Source organism: Saccopteryx leptura, chromosome 3, assembly GCF_036850995.1.
Source record: "Saccopteryx leptura isolate mSacLep1 chromosome 3, mSacLep1_pri_phased_curated, whole genome shotgun sequence".
In the NCBI taxonomy this organism is placed as follows: domain Eukaryota; kingdom Metazoa; phylum Chordata; class Mammalia; order Chiroptera; family Emballonuridae; genus Saccopteryx; species Saccopteryx leptura.
Genome location: NC_089505.1, coordinates 253979242 through 253999753, shown reverse-complemented (window position 1 = coordinate 253999753; position 20512 = coordinate 253979242). Strand labels below are relative to the sequence as shown.

Below are 20512 nucleotides of genomic sequence, written 5' to 3'. Positions count from 1 at the left end.
GGATAACATCTAATGTGCAAACAGCATAGCTTAGTACCTAGCTTATAGTCAGTACTCAAAAAAAAATGTTAGCTATAAAACTTATTATTTTAACCTTCACTATCTCATTATTATTAGGAAGGCTGTGTTAATCAAAACTACAGAACAGGAAGTGGCAAGACATGAATGAGGTGGGTGAGGTGAGGCAATAGAAGCCACAAGATCTCAAAAGTCCTCATAAGCCAAAGGGCCACAAGTAAGATAAGTGGTCAGAAAGTATAAAAAGTTGCAAGTCAGAAACTGGTCAAATAGGAAATAAAAGACAAGGTAATATTGTGAAATCTCAACCAAACTGTGAGGAATACAGACTTAGATATAAGAAAGATAAGAGCACATGAAACAGGCAATTCCTACCTCAGACACGAAGCCTTTATATACTTCCTCCTGTAGCAGGAGTCAAACATAGAGCTTATCTAGTCCAGCATTTTACACAGGAAACATTTGAGACATGTTAATATCAGAAAAGAGTGAACAGGTTGTTGAATAGTTTAGAGGAGTACGTCAATGAGAAGTATGTGCATATCCTGACAAATGTAAAATTATTTCAAAATTGTACCATTTCCCTAGAGGAAGATATATATTCACAACATAATCTAAAGTAAAAGATTAATGTAACAATGAATTGCAATTATAGAATGAGCTTCCCTTGAATGCCAAAATGCATCAGAAAGGCCATTTAATTCTAATGCCACTGTCTGGTCATTTTGGTTCCTATTCTACCAGGAAGTAGAATTTCTGTGTTTTCTCAATTTATTCTCTTAATTTTTATGCATTCCTGAGCATTAATTAAAACAAGTTCTCAATCAGAATCTGATTTCAAAGTAGTAGTCTTATTTGCAAAAATCTAACTTTAAATTTAAAAAAGCATTTTCCCTTCCATCATTTTATTAGCTTTTAATGATCCACATCAAATAAAAATAATACACTCAGGAGAAAGTAAGCATCATTGATATCAAAGACATTTGGATCAAAAAACCTTTTCACTTGACAGAGGAGGAAATAGAGATAAAAAAGCTGAGACAGCCTGACCAGGTGGTGGTGCAGTGGATAGAGCGTCGGACTGGGATGCGGAAGGACCCAGGTTCGAGACCCCGAGGTCGCCAGCTTGAGTGCGGGCTCATCTGGCTTAAGCAAAGAGCTCACCAGCTTGGACCCAAGGTCGCTGGCTCCAGCAGGGGGTTACTCGGTCTGCTGAAGGCCCACGGTCAAGGCACATGTGAGAAAGCAATCAATGAACAACTAAGAAGTCGCAACGCGCAACGAGAAACTGATAATTGATGCTTCTCATCTCTGTCTGTCCCTGTCTATCTCTGTCTCTGTAAAAAAAAAAAAAAAGGCTGAGACAGATAACCTTTTAGTTGTGGCAGCCTATTTCTAATCAGACACAGGCTTAATTTTAAGTTCTTCCAGTCCTGAGCTCTTTGTCCCCACACTATCCTGTGGGAATGCTACAGCAACAAATTACCAAAAATGTACAGAATTATATTAAGTGAAATTACTTGTTATATGAATTAAAAAATATATCAGATTTCCCATCTCCTCCAATGAAAAGGTAAGGTTCTCTCTAAAGTGTGGAATATGAAGGTTCTCATAACTTATTAGAAAAAAAATCTTGTAGGAAAGAATTTACTTGGTACTAAATATTTGATAACTTTGGAAATAGCCTTGGAAATAATCAATGTAGATTAATTTATTATTTTAAGTACTCTAGCAGTTTACGAATTCAAGAAACAGCTCCCATGTTTGGTTGCATGAATGTAGTCTTTTAGAAAATGTTCGGTTTATTTTATAATGCGTTCTTCTTTTATAAATACGCAGAAGCTTATGTCCATTCTTCTAAGTGTACCCTAACTTTACTTTGCAGTTTAGTGTGCACAGCAAAAGAAATGGTAAAGATAGCATACAGGACACATTTTTTTTTTAAAAGTAAGTCTTTTTTGTTCGTTACAAATTGAAAGTCAGATTCCTGATAGTTTTTTCTCTTTTGGATCCTTACACTTAGCATTTATCAAAGAAGTGCACAAACAAAAGCTTGTATGAATGGCTTTGTCTTGATAATTAAACTGGCTCACTAATGTATGCCAGTGAGTGCTGCTCTGATTCCATGTGGTCAGCATCTCTCTCTGGTTAATGGTATCTAGACAGAAATTGCTCCTCTATCTGTCTGATTCTTCACTGTCTGCCAGAGCTGCCTGCATTTTACTCCAGTATGTTAGAGGCTCCCTTAGTTACTCACTACTTGCCTTCAAAATGAGGTTAATTTTTGTCAAACTCATGATTCCTTTTTTAAAAGATTTTAAAAAACATTATTTATTGACTGATTTTAGAGAGACAAAGAGAGAAAAGGGGAGAGTGAGAGAGAAGCATTTATTTGTTGTTCCACTTAGTTGTGCAATCGTTGGTTGCTTCCCATATGTGCCCTGACCAGGGATCAAACCTGCGACCTTAGCATTTTGGGACAATGCTCTAAGTCTAACCGACTAAGCTAACCTGCCAGGGCTGCTTTTTGGTGGAACCTATATTCTGATTATAAATCTCTTACTATAATGAAGAAGTAAGAAAAATGTTTCTACATCAATACTCCCTAAACCCTGCACTCATCCTCATTCTCAGGTAGACATCCAGACATCCATTCACACTCAATGAGCATTTATTTAAGATGTTTTAGGTCAATGATGCTAGCAGTCAGCCAGCCTGTTTTAATTCATGCTCTCATAGCACTCACAATCTGGGGTGGGGTGGAAGAGGACATAAGAAAGATATTAGACGCTTGACCGGGCGACGGCGCAGTGGATAGAGCGTCAGACTGGGATGCGGAAGATCCAGGATCGAGACCTCAAGGTCACCAGCTTGAGCAAGGGCTCATCTGATTTGAGCAAAAGCTCACCAGCTTGAACCCAAGGCCACTGGCTCAAGCAAGGGGGTACTCGGTCTGCTGAAGGCCTGCGGTCAAGGCACCTATGAGAAAGCAATCAATGAACAACTAAGGTGTTGCAACACGCAACAAAAAAACTAATGATTGATGCTTCTCATCTCTCCGTTCCCGTCTGTCCCTGTTTATCCCTCTCTCTGACTCTCTCTGTAAAAATATATATATATATTAGACAAATAATCATAGGAATTATTCAACAGCAGATTGGGTACATGTTATGGAAAGGTTAAAAAAAAATCTAAGAGAGCTTGTAAAGATGAGTGTAATTTAGTGTAGGTGCCCAAGAAAGCAGCATTTAAACTGCAAAGTGAACAGGAGCTAGCCATGGAGGGGAAATAGTGGTAGTAACGAGTCCCTAGCACTGGAAACAGTCAGCAGAAAGAAGCTCTGGTGCATGAAAGATGGAGGTAAGCAGAGGAAACAGAGAAAAAGCCAGTGTGGTCGACATGAAATGAGCAAGCTCTAGGCCAAAGTCAGACCATACAGGAAGTTATAGGTCATATAGGAGTTTGAACATTATCATAAGCCATATTAGAGGTTTGGGCAAGTAGATAACACAAACAAGTTTTTAAAAGATCAGTTTGACTACTCTGTGGAGAGTGAGTCAGTGGCGTTAACCAAGAGAAGCTGTGGCATGAGCAGTTAGAAGGGTATCTGTTATGGACTGAATGTTTGAATCCACTCCTAGTCCACATTGATATGTTGTAGCCTTAACCCCCAATGTTATCATAGTTGGAGATGGGGCCTTTGAGACGTAATCAGGTTTAGATGAGGTCATGAGGGTGAAGCCCCTATGATGGGATTACTGTCCTTATAAGAAAAAGAAGGGAGAGAGAGGTTGCTTTCTCTCCACCACATGAGGGCACAGCAAAAAGGTGGCTGTCTGTAAGCCAGGAAGAGTGCTCTCACCAGGAAATGAATCTGCCAGCACCTTGATCTTGGACTTCCAGATTTCTTAACTATGAGAAATAAATGTTTGCTGTTTAAGCCACCCAGTCTACAGTATTTTGTTATAGCAGCCCAAGCTGCTTAGTGTCATTGGACACTAAGACAGTGTCCAATATTTTAGAGGTGTTCTAGGAAACAGTTGACAATACTTGATGATTGATTGTATAAAGGAGCTAGTAAATAGGTGGATGTTAAGAATGATTCCTAGGTTCATGACTAGAACAATGGTGAAAACATTTACTGAGTCAGGAAACAATGGAGGAGAAAAAGATTTGGCATGATAAATTCAATAATGAACATGTCCAATTTTGGATATCTGTATTTGCTACCTGGAAATGTTAGGGAGGCAGTTAGATATATGGATCTGGAACTCAGAAAAGAGAACTGAATGAAAATATAAATCCAGAAGTTGTCAATATGTAGTTAATAACTGGAAGGATAGATATGTATGAGACTTATGAAAGAGAAAGAGAGAACAGAAAGATGAGAAGGGAAGGGAAAAGAAAGGGGGGAAGGATAGGGAGGGGAGGGGAAGGAAGAGGACCTGTGACTAGCCACAGATCCATACAATACACATATATCAACATACAGCAAGCCAATGATCAAACAAAATGCTTTTATAACTGGCTTTGTTTTTATGATTAAACTGGCTCACTGATATGTGCCAGAAAGGACTACTCTGATTCCATATGGTCACCATATCTTTCTGGTTAGTGGACTAGGTGATAAGAGGAAAACAACCAGGAGAGACCAAAATGAGGAGGCAGAGAAATAACAGGAAAGTCAGGAGGTCACAGAAAACAAAGGAAGTAATTTTGGAAGCATATAGGAGTGATCAACTATAGCACATAAGATATTTGCTGTCCACTAGATTTAGCAGCATAAAGGTCACTACTGATCCTAGTAAGACAAATTTGGTAGATCACACTGTAATGAGTTGAGGGCAGTTATATGGAAAACAAAAGATGAATAAACTGTTTAGAAGCTTGGCTGTTAAAAATAAAATGAAAAGAGAGGCTACATGGAATACTAGGTAAAAGTGGATGTGAAGGAGGATTTTCCTTTTTTATTTTTTACTATTTATTTGTTTATTTATTTATTTAGTGACAGATAGAGGGACAGATAGGGACAGACAGCCAGGAAGGGAGAGAGATGAGAAGCATCAATTCTTTGTTGCGGCACCTTAGTTGTTCATTGATTGTTTTCTCATATGTGCCTTGACCGGAAGCGGGGGGGCTACAGCAGACCAAGTAACCCCTTGCTCGAGCCAGCGACCTTGGGTCCAAGCTGGTGAGCCTTGCTCAAACCAGATGAGCCTGCGCTCAAGCTGGTGACCTCAGGGTCTCGAATCTGAGTCTTCCATGTCCCAGTCCGACGTTTTATCCCACTGCGCCACTGCCTGGTCAGGCTATTGTTTATTATTTTTATTGACAAAGTTTATAGCAACAAATTACTTAAAATCAAAGGCCAATTCATAGGTTCATTTAGTTTATTCTATTCATTTGTATTAACTGTATCTTTTTCTGATGTGTTAACAACTTTATCAAGAAGTCAAAACTGAAAATACCTGTTAACAGTCCACAAATTTTTACATATTTCTGTTGTACAATGCAAAAGTATTTTTATTTTAAATAATCAATTGGCTTATCAAAGGCCTAATTCTCTCATAAGCAGCATGTTCTTTTTAAAATTCAGAGACTATTTAATAAACTGATTGAGACAGTCAATGTAAAACAAATTAGTTGCATTCAAGTGTGGTTCATACATTGATCCTCTGAAAATGTGATTAGCCAAAATTTAAAACTGCAAATCCATTAAATTTCTTTAATGTTAAAAATAAGTTTGTTATCACTTTTGAGAAATATTTTGTCAGAGATATCTACTATTGCCTGCACATTATCTTCTTCTGGCATTACACCTGGTACTTTTTGTCATAGTTATAGAGATCAAGGTTTCCTGTAAACAGCAGCATTTTATATGGGCAAAAGCAGTTACTAAAAACCAGTCATTTATTATAAGCCAAATGTTCTTGTACTTAATCCCACTCTTCCCTAAATCTCTGAAGGTTTGATTTTGGTCTATCCTTAATATAAAATATATCTATAAACAATGGTTGCAGAGTTGACACTAAAACTACAAATTGACGCTTTCAAGGCAAAGCAGAGAACTATCTGTTCTTTCAGTGTGCTCTTCACCAAATTCTGACTCCATTGCTCTGTGATACTATGTGGCTGAACCCTGACATTTCATTTTATAACAGTAAAGACACCTACCTCTATGGGTTTAAAAATTGATCTGCACAAGAGAAATAAAAAAATAAATAAAAAAATAAAAAATAAAAAAAAACCTTTGCCTGACCTGTGGTGGTGCAGTGGGTAAAGCGTCAACCTGGAAACGCTGAGGTTGCAGGTTCAAAGCCCTGGGCTTGCCTGGTCAAGGCACATATGGGAGTTGATGCTTCCAGCTCCTCCCCCCTTCTCTCTCTCTGTCTCTCTCTCCTCTCTAAAAATGAATAATAAAAAAAAATTAAAAAAAAAAAAGCCTTGCCTGACCAGGTGGTGGCGCAGTGGATAGAGCGTCGGACTGGGATGCGGAAGGACCCAGGTTCGAGACCCCGAGGTCGCCAGCTTGAGCACGGGCTCATCTGGCTTGAGCAAAGAGCTCATCGGCTTGGACCCAAGGTCGCTGGCTCCAGCAGGGAGTTACTCGGTCTGCTGAAGGCCCGCGGTCAAGGCACATGTGAGAAAGCAATCAATGAACAACTAAGAAGTCGCAACGCGCAATGAGAAACTGATGATTGATGCTTCTCATCTCTCTCCATTCCTGTCTGTCTGTCCCTGTCTATCTCTGCCTCTGTTAAAAAAAACCAAAAAACAAACCTTTATATACAACAAATTTGTTTTTGAAAATACAAAAATAAAATCTGTCACTTTTGTCACGCTGACAAATTGACATATATATATATATACAGGAGAAATGTTTCAATTTAGTCGTCTGGACAGCTGAAGCTTCTATATTCTTAATATGATGAACACACTGCCACTAAGATTTTACACTGATAGATGTGTTGTATTCAAAATATTTCATATACTAAATACTGCATTGGTCTTGGCAAGTATAAATGCCAGTTATAATATACTGCTCACAAAAATTAGGGGATATTTCAAAATTAATATGAAGCAATAAAAAAAGAAGCATTTGATTTTTTTTTATTAAACAAGAACATCAGAAAAGCAAATGACAAGTCAAAGAAAGTTGTTCAATTATGCAAATGAGATGCAAAACCAACTTTTATTTCGTTGGTGAAAATGCACTATACAAAAGGCTGGAAGTACTGGAGTATCTCGGCATGTTCCCTGATGCCCTAATTTTTGTGAGCAGTGTAGTTTCTGTTTTACTCAATTAAAAGTATGTCTTAAACAAGCTAATATTAACTACATTGAAAACTACAACAGTTCAAGAATCAATGACCTTAAAGAATTTCAAAATGTACAAAATACAACTCTAAAAGCAAGGAACAATTTACTGCCATGCAAAATTTTAAACTAAAAACTGCATAGAAATGCAATTTAAAATGGCAAACTCAAATTTCCATAATACTTAAGATTAAAAAGGCAGCAATAAATTCTACCAACACAATTCTTGCAAGGATTTAGAAAAGTAAATACGTTCTTTTTGCTGGTTTAATGGTATGAATCAGAACTTTAAATCCATGGAACATCTCATCTGTCTCTGTCCTTTATCTCAAGAAATTAGCTCTTCAGCAGTTGTTTTTATGAAACCTTTTCTTTCAGTCAAATCATAAGTAGGTTAATTTTCACATACAGCACCTTTTTGCAAATCTGCTTCATTGTAACTTCTTCAAATTAGCATTGCCAATAATTCCTTTTTTTTTTTTTTTTTTTTACAGAGACAGAGAGTGAGATAGACAGGGACAGAGAGACAGGAACGGAGAGAGATAAGAAGCATCAATCATCAGTTTCTCGTTGCGCGTTGCAACACCTTAGTTGTTCATTGATTGCCCTCTCATATGTGCCTTGACTGCAGGCCTTCAGCAGACCGAGTAACCCCTTGCTGGAGCCAGCGACCTTGGGTTCAAGCTGGTGGGCCCTTGCTCAAACCAGATGAGCCTGCGCTCAAGCTGGTGACCTCAGGGTCTCGAACCCGGGTCCTCTGCATCCCAGTCCGAGGCTCTATCCACTGCGCCACCACCTGGGTCAGGCTGCCAATAATTCTTTAATGTTTCCTTTAACTCTTCATCTGTAGAAAGTTTCTTCAATTTCTTAATTTAAGGTTCACCATCTGAACTATTCTCAGATTCACTTTCTTTTTTTGGAAGTATTTTGATTCTTTTTGGTGGTGCTGCTATCTGCCATCTTCACATTCGCATTCTTTACTGATATTTTACTTCTAGTAGTAGCTTTCTGTTTAGGTTTTCCTCTTTTTAGAAATTTTTTTGGTGGCTCCTCTTCACCTCTTCACGGTTCTTTTTTTTTGCATTTTTTTCTGAAGCTGGAAACGGGGAGGCAGGCAGACAGACTCCCGCATGTGCCTGACTGGGATCCACCCAGCCCGCCCACCAGGGGGCGATGCTCTGCCCATCCGGGGCATCGCTCCGTTGTGACCAAAGCCACTCTAGTGCCTGGGGCAGAGGCCATAGAGCCATCCCCAGCGCCTGGGCCATCTTTTGCTCCAATGGAGCCTCGGCTGCGGGAGGGGAAGAGAGAGACAGAGGAAGGAGAGGGGGAGAGGTGGAGAAGCAGATGGGCGCCTCTCCTGTGTGCCCTGGCCGGGAATCAAACCCGGGACTTTGGCACGCCAGGCCGACACTCTACCACTGAGCCAACCGGCCAGGGCCTTCTTCACTTTCTTTATCTTCATCCTCTGAGGACTCTCCCTTGTTTTGGGGGATTTTTTTCATCTTCACATTGCTAAACTCATCTGACAGAATTTCAGGACATTTGGTTTGCTTGGCTTTCCTTGTCATTCTAGAACCGTTCCATTCCTTTTTGTTGACTTTGCTAAAAGTTATTTTAGATTTTGGCAGTGGTTTGCCAGAAGGCTTTGGGTTTAAGAAATTCAAGATCCTCTTCACCAGTTCACTATTATACAACTGATCTCTCCAAATCAAGAACCTCATAATTTTTTTTACTTTTTTATTTTTGCAAGAAAGAAAGAGAGAGAGAGAGAGAGAGACAGGAAGGGAGAGAGATGAGAAGCATCAATCTTTTGTTGTGGCACCTTAGTTGTTCATTGATTGCTTTGTCATATGTGCCTTGACTAGAGGCTCTAGCAGAGTGAGTGACCCCTTGCTCAAGACCACGACCTTGGACTCAAGCCAGGGACCTTTGGGCTCAAGCCAGTGACCATGGGGTCACATTTGTGATCCCATGCTGCTGGCAACCTGGGGGTTTCCAACCTGGGTCCTCAGCATTCCAGGTCATGCTCTATCCACTGAGCTACCACCTGGTCAGGTTCACAAAAAATTTTAACATGGCATTTCTAAATTTTTTCAACATTTCTTCCTTGTTTTATATTGGGTACTCCCTTTTTCAAATGGAAAACCACTGAACTCACCTCCTTGTCCTTGTTCTCCTCCTCCCTTTCCTCTTCCCAGTAGAATTTCAGGGTTTTTCTCTGATGCAGGCTGGTCAGGGGTTCCTTCTCCCTCTGCAGAAGGGCCAGAGGAGGCCATGCTGTTGACTGCAGGTCCCTGGCCGCCATGGGCCTGACACCCATCAGCTCAAGAAGGCTCTGGGAAGCCCTGGCCGGTTGGCTCAGTAGTAGAGCGTCGACCTGGCGTGCAGAAGTCCCGGGTTCGATTCCCGGCCAGGGCACACAGGAGAAGCGCCCAACTGCTTCCCCACCCCTCCCCCTCTCCTTCCTCTCTGTCTCTCTCTTCCCCTCTCGCAGCGAAGCTCCATTGGATCAAAGTTGGCCCAGGTGCTGAGGATGGCTCCTTGACCTCTGCCCCAGGCGCTAGAGTGGCTCTGGTTGCAACAGAGCGACGCCTCAGATGGGCAGAGCTTCGCCCCCTGGTGGGCGTGCTGGGTGGATCCCGGTCGGGCACATGCGGGAGTCTGTCTGACTGACTCCCTGTTTCCAACTTCAGAAAAATACCAAAAAAAAAAAAAAAAAGAAGGCTCTTTCCACTGTGTTCTGCTCCCCGGAATCAACAAGACCTTCAAAATCTGGATTTTCCTAATATGGTAGATATTTGAACATGGTTGAATTCACAAAATTATTCTTAAAAAAGAAAAGTGATTCCACTGAGTATAATAATTTTATCCCATATATTTGTTCACTTGTGTTATACAGTGGGTCAGGAGATCAAATATAATTTAAAACTTTTGATTGAAATCAAATAATCAAGCAGGAACCAATTTCCCCATCTCTCAGCTTTGCTGTCACCCATTTGTACATTTAAAAATATTTATTGAAAAGCTACTGTGTTTCACGCTCTATTTTAAAAAGTGGAAATAGAAAACAAGCCCACTTTCACTACTTTTCAGCATTGTACTGGAGTTTCTAGCCAGTGCAATAAGTTAAGAAAAAGAAACTTAAACAATAGAAGAACTGGGAAGAAATAAAACTATTATTATACTTAGATAATATAACTATATTTAGGAAATCTCAAGGAACCTATAGATTAGTAGAATTAATTAACCTGTAAGATTGCTGGATACAAGGTGTGGTAGGTAGAATTCTAAGTTGTCCTCCAAGATTCCAGTGCCCTGATAAACTTGCCCTATGTAAATCTCTTTCCCTCTTAAGTGTGGGTAGAATTGTGGATATGAGATTGCACTCACATGATTAGGCTATGGTATATAGCAAGGGTGAAGGAATTTTGCAAATGTAATTAAGACAAGTTGAACCAGAGTTAATCAAAAGGGAGCTCATTCTAGTGGCTTTACTTAGTCAGGTAAGCCTTTTTAAAAGAGAGAGATAAGAGATATCAGAAATCAAAATATTGGAAGTCAACAAAATGGTTTCCTACTGGTCTTAAAGAAACAAAATGCCATGTTTCTGAGAGGACTACATGACAGAAGATTGCAGTGGCCTCTATAAGCTGACAGTGGCTGTTGGATGACAGCCAGAATGAAAAGGACACCTCAGTCTTGTAATTGTCAAGAACTGCATTGCACCAATAACCAGTGAGCTCTGGAAAAGGATCCACAGCCTAAAATATCTTAGGACTGGCTGATACCTTGTTTTAACCTCCTGAGACTCTGAGCAGATGATCCAGCTAACTTGTATGCAGACTACTGACTCATGGGAACTGAGATAATAAATTTGTTTAGAGATGATAAGTTTGTGATAATTTGTTACACAATAATAGAAAACCAATATATAAGGTCAATGTACAGAAAGTCAATTGTTTTTCTATATACCAGCAACAAACAGAAAGTTTTTAAAAATGTTGCCATTTATAATTGCACAAAAATATCAAATGCTGAGAAATAAATCTAATAAAAGAATGTAAGAGCCTGACCAGGTGGTGGCGCAGTGGATAGAGCGTCGGACTGGGATGTGGAGAACCCAGGTTCGAGACCCCAAGGTCACCAGCTTAAGCGTGGGCTTATCTGGTGGGGTTACTCAGTCTGATGTAGCCCCTCCCCCCACCCCCGTCAAGGCACATATGAGAAAGCAATCAATGAACAACTTAAGGTGTCACAACAAAAAACTAATGATTGACGCTTCTCATCTCTCTCCGTTCCTATCTGTCTGTTTCTATCTATCCCTCTCTCTGACTCTCTCTGTCTCTGAAAAAAAAAAAAAAAAGGAATGTAAGAGCCCTGGTTGGATAGCATGGTTGGTTAGAGCATCACCTTGACATGTAAAGGATGCTGATTAGATCTCTGGTCAGGGCACATACAGAAACAGGTTGATGTATCTGTCTCTCTCTTCCCCTTTCTCTCTCTCTCAAATCAATCAATACATATTTTTAAAAACTTAAGAAAAAAATAATGCAAGACCACTCTACACAGAAAACTACAGAACTTTATTGAAAAAAATTGAAGATAACCTAAGGAAATATATTCATTATTCCATTTGGAATATGTATTATTTCATATGGATTAGAAGTTTCAATGTTAATCTCTTCAAATTAATTATAGATTAAGTACTATCCCAATGAAAATCCCAACAGGTTTATAAGTGAAAAATAGCAACCTGACTCTAAAATATATACTTGACCTTTGGACACCATGGGTTTGAACAGTGCAGGTGGTCCACTTGTATTCAAATTTTTTCACTAAATCATCAGTTTTTGATCTGTGGTTGGGAGTCCATGGATGCAGAAGGCTGACTATATGCATTGATCTACATAATTTTATAAGGGGACTTGAGCATCTTCAGATTTTGGTATCTCTTGGGTTCCTAGAACTAATCCCTGCAGATACTGAGACATAACTGGGGGTAGTTAAGGTTTGGGGAGTTTAACCCTTTGAGTAATGAGTTTTATTCATGCTCGCTGACCCTTTGAAGTGAGGTGTTTTTTTTCGAAAAATGAAATTATTTCCAGTTCTAGTTTTATTAACTTAAAATCATGTTTGTTTGATAACCAATTTATGGAAACAAGAAGAACATACATTTGTCCTTTTTTAATGTTGCCTTATACATTTTTAAAATAAATTGATCATACTCCAGATGGTCAGGAGGCATGAGGATGTACATGAACATTCGTCCTACTCAAAGGGTTAAAGGTTATACATGAATTTTGGACTCCTCTAACCCCCACATTGTTCAAGGGTCAACTGCATGTAGAAATGCAAAGGGCCAAGAATAGCCAAAACACTCAGAAAAAGAAGAACAAGGGAGAAGTATATAGTCTACCAAAGTTTATTATAAAACTACAATGTCATATAGTATGGTATTAGTGTATTAGTGTAGTAGTTAAAGAAAAAAAAATCTAAACTGAAAAGACAGGCAATTCAATAGAAAAATAGGCCAAACACTTGAACAGGCACTTCACAGAAAAGATATCCAAAAGGCCATATGAAAATGTATTCAACCTCATGTGCAATATGACATACTATAAAGCCAGTAGTCACGGCCACCATCACAGCAGCCTGGCCCATACAGGTTTGCATAGGATTCGGACAGACGGTAATGAAATAATGGAGCCAAGAACTTGTGGGCCATTAGCTTTAATCCTAGCTTGCACCTGGCGGGCAAGAAATACACGCAGTGGAAAAACACTTCCCTTTCCATTCAGGGCTCCCAAAGCCACTGACTTATCTAAGTTTCCTAGAATCAAAGGTTTCTAGCTCACCAGCCTTATTCACCTCTGTTCCCTATCTCCTCTCTGCTCAAACTGGCTTATCCCTCAGCACTTCACCATCTTGGCTGCTTCTCCTGGCCTCTTCCACGTGGCCTTTCTCTGCTCTCCTACAGCATAGGCTTCTCCTAGAATGTAATCACTCTTCTCCTGAAACAACGTGATCTCTCTTCCTTTTAAAACCTTTTGGCATGAAAGCCCTCTCCCAACACATATTAACATAATCACACCCATCCCAAGCAAGAAGGGCAACTAATATTATCACCTGGGCGACAGGCTTCCACGTGGGCAGCGCCATCTTTAACAAAGTGAGCATAATATATTTTATCTGCCCAACACATACTACATATTCACACTTAAAAGACTGAAAATACTAAATATTACTTAGAATGTGGAGCACCACATACATACCAGGGTAGAAGAGTAAATTGGTATAATCACTTTGGAACATAATTTGGCAATATCTTCTAAAGTTAAACATGTGTACACCCTGTGACTTAGCAAATCTACTCTTAGGAACATACCCAATAGAAATGCATGAGTATGTTCATCAAAGACCTTTACAATAAATTTGAGTGACAGAAGCCAGACACACAAAAATGTATAGAATATAATTCCAAGTTATATAAAATACAAAAATCTCAAAAAATTATGGTGTTAATACTCAAGAGATGAGAGAGGATAGTTATTAGGAATATGGGGAGGGGGCGATGTTTAATTTCTTGATTTCGTGTATTAACTTTCCAGTAATATTTTACTCAAACATTTGTTTTGTGCGCTTTTTTTCTGTTTGTGAGTGATATATAAATAAAAAGATTTAAAAGTAAAGGCAAGATTCTTGCCCTCATGAACTTTATATTCTACTCTCAGGATCCCTGCTCTCCTCTATATTGGCTGCCTTCAATTTTGGGCTTCAAGTGGTGGAAAGAAGTGGTAGGAAAATAAATGGCTGCCTGTAGCTACCACTTTACAACTTCCCATGTTCACACCAGTAGTAGCCAAGGCATACTCACAGGCTCAGCAGAAGTCTCAGATTGTCTCTCTCTGGTTCTGATTGGGTGATGCATATCCCAGCCCCTGAGGCCTGGGTGAGGCTAATTAACCAGGTCCGAATCACAACCAACCCTGAAACCAGAATGTAATGGAGTCAACTTCACCAGAACACATAAGAATGAGAAAAGATGTGATTCTCCAGAAAAAAGAAGAAACAAAACCAAACCGGGCTGCATTTCAGAAGAGGAAATAAATGTGGGCTGAAAACCCAACAAATGTCCTAAACAGATCTCCTGAAAATGGAAACTCAGATTTGCTACTCCATATTAAGGCAACTTCCTTTTAATTTATTTTGTTTTACCACACATGTTTCAGCGATTTGGCTTGCTTGCTTTTTCCACTGCTGATGTGGTTGCAAATGGAATCAGCTGAGAAATAGGGCACCCTCCCCCCACACCTTCTCCGCTTCTCTGGATTTAAAATCAGGCAAAAACAATCAGCCTACCAAACAACATAAATAACGACAAAAAAAATCCATTTAGAGTTTTAAATGCTTGTTTCTGTCACAAACTACAATGTAACAAGACAATTAATAAAAATAATCAGACCTTGGAAAATAAGTTCTAATTCTACCCACCTTTAGAGGCCCTTATCAGGAGGCTAAGGGCTGCCTCCTCCGGTAAGCTTTCTTCACCATTCCCTTCCCTGATCTGAGTTACTCAGCTCCTCCAGCTCTTTGCTCACTTATACTGTATTGTAATTTTCTGTTTACTTATCTGTCTTTCCCATTGCTTCATGCCTTCCTTCAGCCTTTATCTCTATACCACCAGTACAAAGCTCATTGTCTGGGACATACATGGTGGAGGGTCAATAAATGTTTTCTGAGTGACTACTTCAAATGCCGATTGCACTTACACCTGATAACAGCCCTGTGAGATAAACGTTATTAATCTGCCACTTGGAGAGTAAGTGAACTGCTCAAGATCACACACAGTAAGTTGAATCAGAATTTTAACTTGAATCTATCTGAGGCCAAAGTCTGGGCTCTGGGCCACTGCCTTAGTCAAAGATGTTTATTTATTTGGAATAAAATTCAAACTCTAGCTTGCTTGCAAAAGTTTCCCTAAATGGATCCTACCTGCCTTTCTAAGCCTTTCTGTCATTATTCACATTCAGGTACCTTTTTTCACAGTCCCTGAACAGACTTGGGTTTTCCTACCTCTTTGTTTATGCTAGGTTCTGCCAACTCTGCCTATCACAATCTTATCCCTTCTTCATGGATAAGCTCAGATGTCTTTTCTTCTACGAAATTGTCCCTTATCATTTAGCTAAAAGTGACATCTTCCACCACCTCTAAATTTTCATATCACTTATTTCCTGAACAATGAACATGACATTTTTAACATACTAGCTCCTGTTTTAGCTATTGGTGGACTTGCTGTTTCTATATTAGACTACTTCAGTATGGCTTGTTCTCTCCATGGCTGCCAGGACAGTGACTTGCACATGGTAGACTTTAAAATAATTGCTGGATGAATTAATGATGGTAGTGGTGCCTTTTTAGTATGCTATCCATTTCCCTCATCATCTAGGGCTTAGGGCTGTGGAAATCATTATTAAATCTGCCCTCACATCCTGTACACTTCTCAGATCCCAGAGTCTATGTTCTCTCTTGATACTCAAAGGGTCTTATGCATTCAGAACCACCAGCTATCAAATTGGCAAATTGAAGTGTAGAAGGGGCTTTTAACGATGTGGTTTCACAAGTAGTTTGAAAATATGGCTTTGTGAATAATATATTTTAGTTTAAAAGGACAAGAAGAAAAGTATGGAAATTTATTCTGGGTGTTTCTGGAGCTAATATGGTCCAGAACATCAAATTAACCAGAATCTCATTAACTGGTATTAATTGGCACCTCCAATAAATACCAGTTACATACACACATACACACAGCTATTGGTGGAGAGAAATGATTTGCTTTTAGTAGAAAGAGACAAATGAAAACAACAACAAAATATTATCAGGGGTGTGCTCAAAACAGCAACTAGCAGCATGTGCCCTCCTCTCAATAATAGCATCATTTCCAGAAATGAAGCATCTCAAAATCTGAATCATGCAACATGATTGAAAGATAAAACGGCTTACCTAGAAATTTCATTTAACCAGCACATGTCATTTCCCACAAATTGTGATTAAACTGTGATATATCATAATACTATCGTGAGCTGCCTAGGAGTTGGGGATAACTAGAATATTTCTTAAAAAACAACATTCCACACTTGTTTAAGAAAAGAATTAGAGTAACTAAACTAATTAGAAATGTAAAGGCATTAAAAAGAAAAAAAAGCCATACTCCTCAATGTGCAGCTGGAGCAGAAGATCCTGGTGTGTGCCCTGTTTTCTGCTAAATTACAGGGTTCTCCATTGATCAGGTTTCCAGCTGCACTGCAGCCACTGACTCAAAGTGATGATTTAGTCTGTAAAACAGAAAAGACGATAAAGGGACATGATTGAGGGACTGAAAATTGCAATTAGAGAGAGCACATGAAAACTGATCTGTTCCTCCTTGTAATCTGGTTGAATGATACAGAAACAAGAGAATTTAAAACAAAGTTTAATATTAATAAAAATTCCAGAGAAGCATGATTTCATGCAGCATTTTTAAAGGGGTACTAATCACAGTGGCAAAGAGAGCATGGAGGAAAAAGCTGATATAAGGTATATTTTTAACTGAGTACTCATACATCTTAGCATTTAATGACAAACTCAATAAAATCAAATTTCAAGTGATAGGAATTCAAGATCTTGCAAGCTAACACTGAAGATTCTGCGGGAGGAACCACAGTAGTAGCTATTATATATAATAAGCAAGACCGGAAGCAAATTATCATGGTGAGCAAAGTGGTCAACATGTCAAATTTGTTCTGATGATGATTATAGCTGGTGTGTTCACAGCTACTTCCCTGTTACAGGTAAAAAAAACAAACCCCCAAATTACTCCCTATTTCTAGTAATGTCCCTAATAATTTTGGACTCTTTCCTCCACATTTAATCAGTCATATAATTACAGTCAAATGCTGTATAACCACATATCAGTTCCCTAATAATTTTGGCTCCTTTTCTCTACATTTAGTCAACTGTGTATCCACAGTCATGTGCTACATTTTGAACAACAAGGGACTGACAGCATGTACTACAGAGGTCCCATAGGATTATAGTGGAGATGAATAATTCCTATACTAGTGACATCGTAACTGTCATAATGTAATGGTGCAACACAGCACTTGTGTGTTTGTGGCGATGCTCGCATAAACAAACTAAGCACTGCCAGTCATAAAAAAAAGTATAGCATATACAATTATGGACAGTAAATAATACTTGACTTGATAATGATAATAAATGACTACATTACTAGTTTATGTATTTACTATACCATACTTTTAATCACTTTTTAGAATGTACTCTTTCTACTCATGAAAAAAAGTTCACTGTAAAACAGTATGCCATGTTATGTCAGTAGCAGCCTCATACATCTTATGTTTACTGTCTTTTGATTGCATCATTTTCTCCTGTGCTTGATTTAATCTCCTGTTTTTGTACAGTAGCATGCTATACAGTCTTGTAGCTTAGGACCAATGGGCTACATCATCTAGCCAAGTGCGTAGGAGGCTGTACCATCCCGGTTTGTGTAAGTGCACTTTGTGATGTTATCCTAAAGATTACACATTTCTTGGAACTTATCCCAACCATTCTGCAGGGCCCAACTATTAATCAGGTTTGCCTAGTGTCATATACCCTTTGTCTCCTTTCTATCCCCACTCTTACTACTCCAATGTTACTTTTGCTTTCAGGAGAATTTTGATCGATATTTCCAAATTATCCTTCCAAAACATTTTATATGAATTTATATTTCTACCAATATCGTAGGGGAACAACTATGTCCTCAAGCAGCTAGCAACACTTGGTCTTAACCAAGTTTTTTATTTTTATCAATCTACTACGTGAAAGATAGATGACATTTCATTGATACTTTGATTTGTATTGCTTCTGTATGTAGCTATAATGTATGATTTCTGCCTACCCCTCAGTAGCCAGCATTAGGTCACCCATAGACAGGCTCAGTGCCAGGGCACTGCAGTGGGAATGGATGTTGAAGTCATAATAATTTTTTCTTATTTATGTCTTTTGGGTTTTATGCCCTTCTCTACCCTAAGATTAAAATTCTGCCCATGATTTTTTAAAACTTTTTATTATAAAAGTATTCAAAGACACAAAATAAAGAGAATAGAATGAACTTTCATGTATCTATCACACAGCTTAAAAGTTGTTAACATTCTATTTTTGTTTCATCTGTCCCATGCCTAATCATTTCTGAGAAGTTTTCTTAAAAAAGAAAAACTCAGGTATTGTATTATCATATCATATTATCATGAATACGTTAGTATGTTTCTTTAATAAGAACTACTTATTGATGTATATAACATATATACATTAAAATTTATAGCTCAATTAATTTTCATAAAATTAAAATACTCCTATAACTACAGCTCATATCAAGAAGCAGAACATTACCAATACCCAAAAATCCCTTTTTGTCCTCTGTAGTTTACTTCTATAGAGGAGAAAAATGTTCTTCCTCAACCCTGCTAGAGTCAGTCCCTAGCTGGGTCTGAAAATTATCTGAAAAAGGTAGATTATTAGGAGAAAAGAAGAAAAATTTACTTCATATGTTTTACATGACATAGAGCCTTCATTAGAAGTGAAGCCCAAAGAAACAACTTTGAGTATTTTATGCTACATTTGATGAAGAGTGGCAGTCATGGAGGGATAGGAGAGGTTAGGAGTAGGAGGTAATTGTAGTAAACAGGAAGAAACCTAGCAAGGCCTGTTGGTTAGGATTCTTCTTGGCGTTCCTTTATCTTCCAAGATAAGATGGCCCTTTCCTCTGGGTAGAGGGAGGGCACCTCTTGCAGGAGTGTTTTTATGACCTGTTCAGAAGAGAAGGGTGGAGTGACTGAGCTGGGGAAGGTCAGAGTGGCCTTCCTACTCTGCTCTTATCTCAAATACCTTCATCTTAATATTATCAATATGCCAAGGTGCCATATTTTGGGGCACATGTCCTGAAATCCATCACTACCCTAACCCCAAAGTGAACCACTATCAACTTTAATTAGTTTTGCCTGTTTTTGAACTTTATATACATAGAATTACATTATAAACTTTGTATATATAAATGGCAGCGTGTTTTTTGGTGTCTGGCTTAGTTCACTCAATGTTATGCTTGTAAGATTTATCCCTGTCATGTATAGCAGTAGTTTGTTTGGTCTCATCACTATAGAGTATTTGATCGTATGAAAATTCCTTGGGTTTTTAACCATTCTATTGATAGAGATTTGGGATGTTTCCAACTTTCAGCTATTGCAAATAGCGCTGCTATGATCATTCTTGTATAAGTCTTTTGCTGCACATATGACTGCATTTCTGTTGTGTATATACCTTGGGTTAGCACCACTAAATGATATGGTATAATTATATTCAGTTTTAGTAGATTCTCTCAGTTTTCTAAAATGTCTGCACCAAGTTACACTCCCACAAGCAGTGTATGAGAATTACAATTGTTCCACATCATCGTCAACACTTGGCATTGTCAGTTGTTGCAAGGTGAGTTCCCTAGGAAGTGGACTCTGAGAAGAAAATTATCATGCAGGAATTTTTTTTTATATTTTATTTATTGATTTTTAGAGAGAGGGGAGAGAGAGAGAGAGAGAGAAGGGGGAGTAGCAGGAAGCATCAACTCCCATATGTGCTTTGACCAGGCAAGCCCAAGGTTTCGAACCAGCAACCTCAATGTTCCAGGTCGACGCTTTATCCCACTGCGCCACCACAGGTCAGGCCTCATGCAGGAATTTTATTAGGAGGTGCTCTTGGGATTGACACCTGCAGAAGGGAAAGGGAGTGGGCAGGACTGGAGAGGGGGAGAGGTGTGACTGTGGTACACTTTCAGTTGCTTCAGCTGACCCCACACAGAGCTCGTGCGTTTGGGCCATTGCATGGCCTCCACCATGCCACCATGGCTGCTCTGTTTGTACGCCTATTATACTAGCACTGGAAATTGATGAAGGAGGCTAACTGGAGTCAACCAGCTGAGTCACTGAGTCATTATGTCGGTTGTGAATGTCTTTTTTTTTGTGGTAGATGCTCTCTAGTCGATGTTAACAGGCAGTCTTTACCACCTACTCCCATATGCCCATCCCACCCCAGATCTCTTCATTTTTGACCTCCCAATCTTTCTTCTTCCAGGTCCTGACCACTAGGCCAA

The 20512-nt window shown here is 39.0% G+C and overlaps 1 protein-coding gene and 1 pseudogene across 2 annotated transcripts in view; both read right to left on the bottom strand.

Moving 5' to 3' along the window:
* The window catches only part of VPS54 (VPS54 subunit of GARP complex), a 112663-nt gene extending 97721 nt beyond the window's left edge, over positions 1 to 14942 (bottom strand). The window contains exons 1-2 of one of the 2 annotated variants that reach the window (XM_066378156.1): positions 14830 to 14922; positions 14213 to 14324 (exon numbers count right to left, since the gene is read on the bottom strand). The gene's annotated coding sequence lies outside the window, so the exon portion shown is untranslated. Of the gene's footprint in view, positions 1 to 14212; positions 14325 to 14829 lie in introns of both variants that reach the window. The other variant, XM_066378157.1, reaches the window with a different exon arrangement.
* Positions 7664 to 9614, bottom strand: LOC136398487 (protein DEK-like; annotated as a pseudogene).
* Positions 14943 to 20512: the final 5570 nt, after the last annotated feature.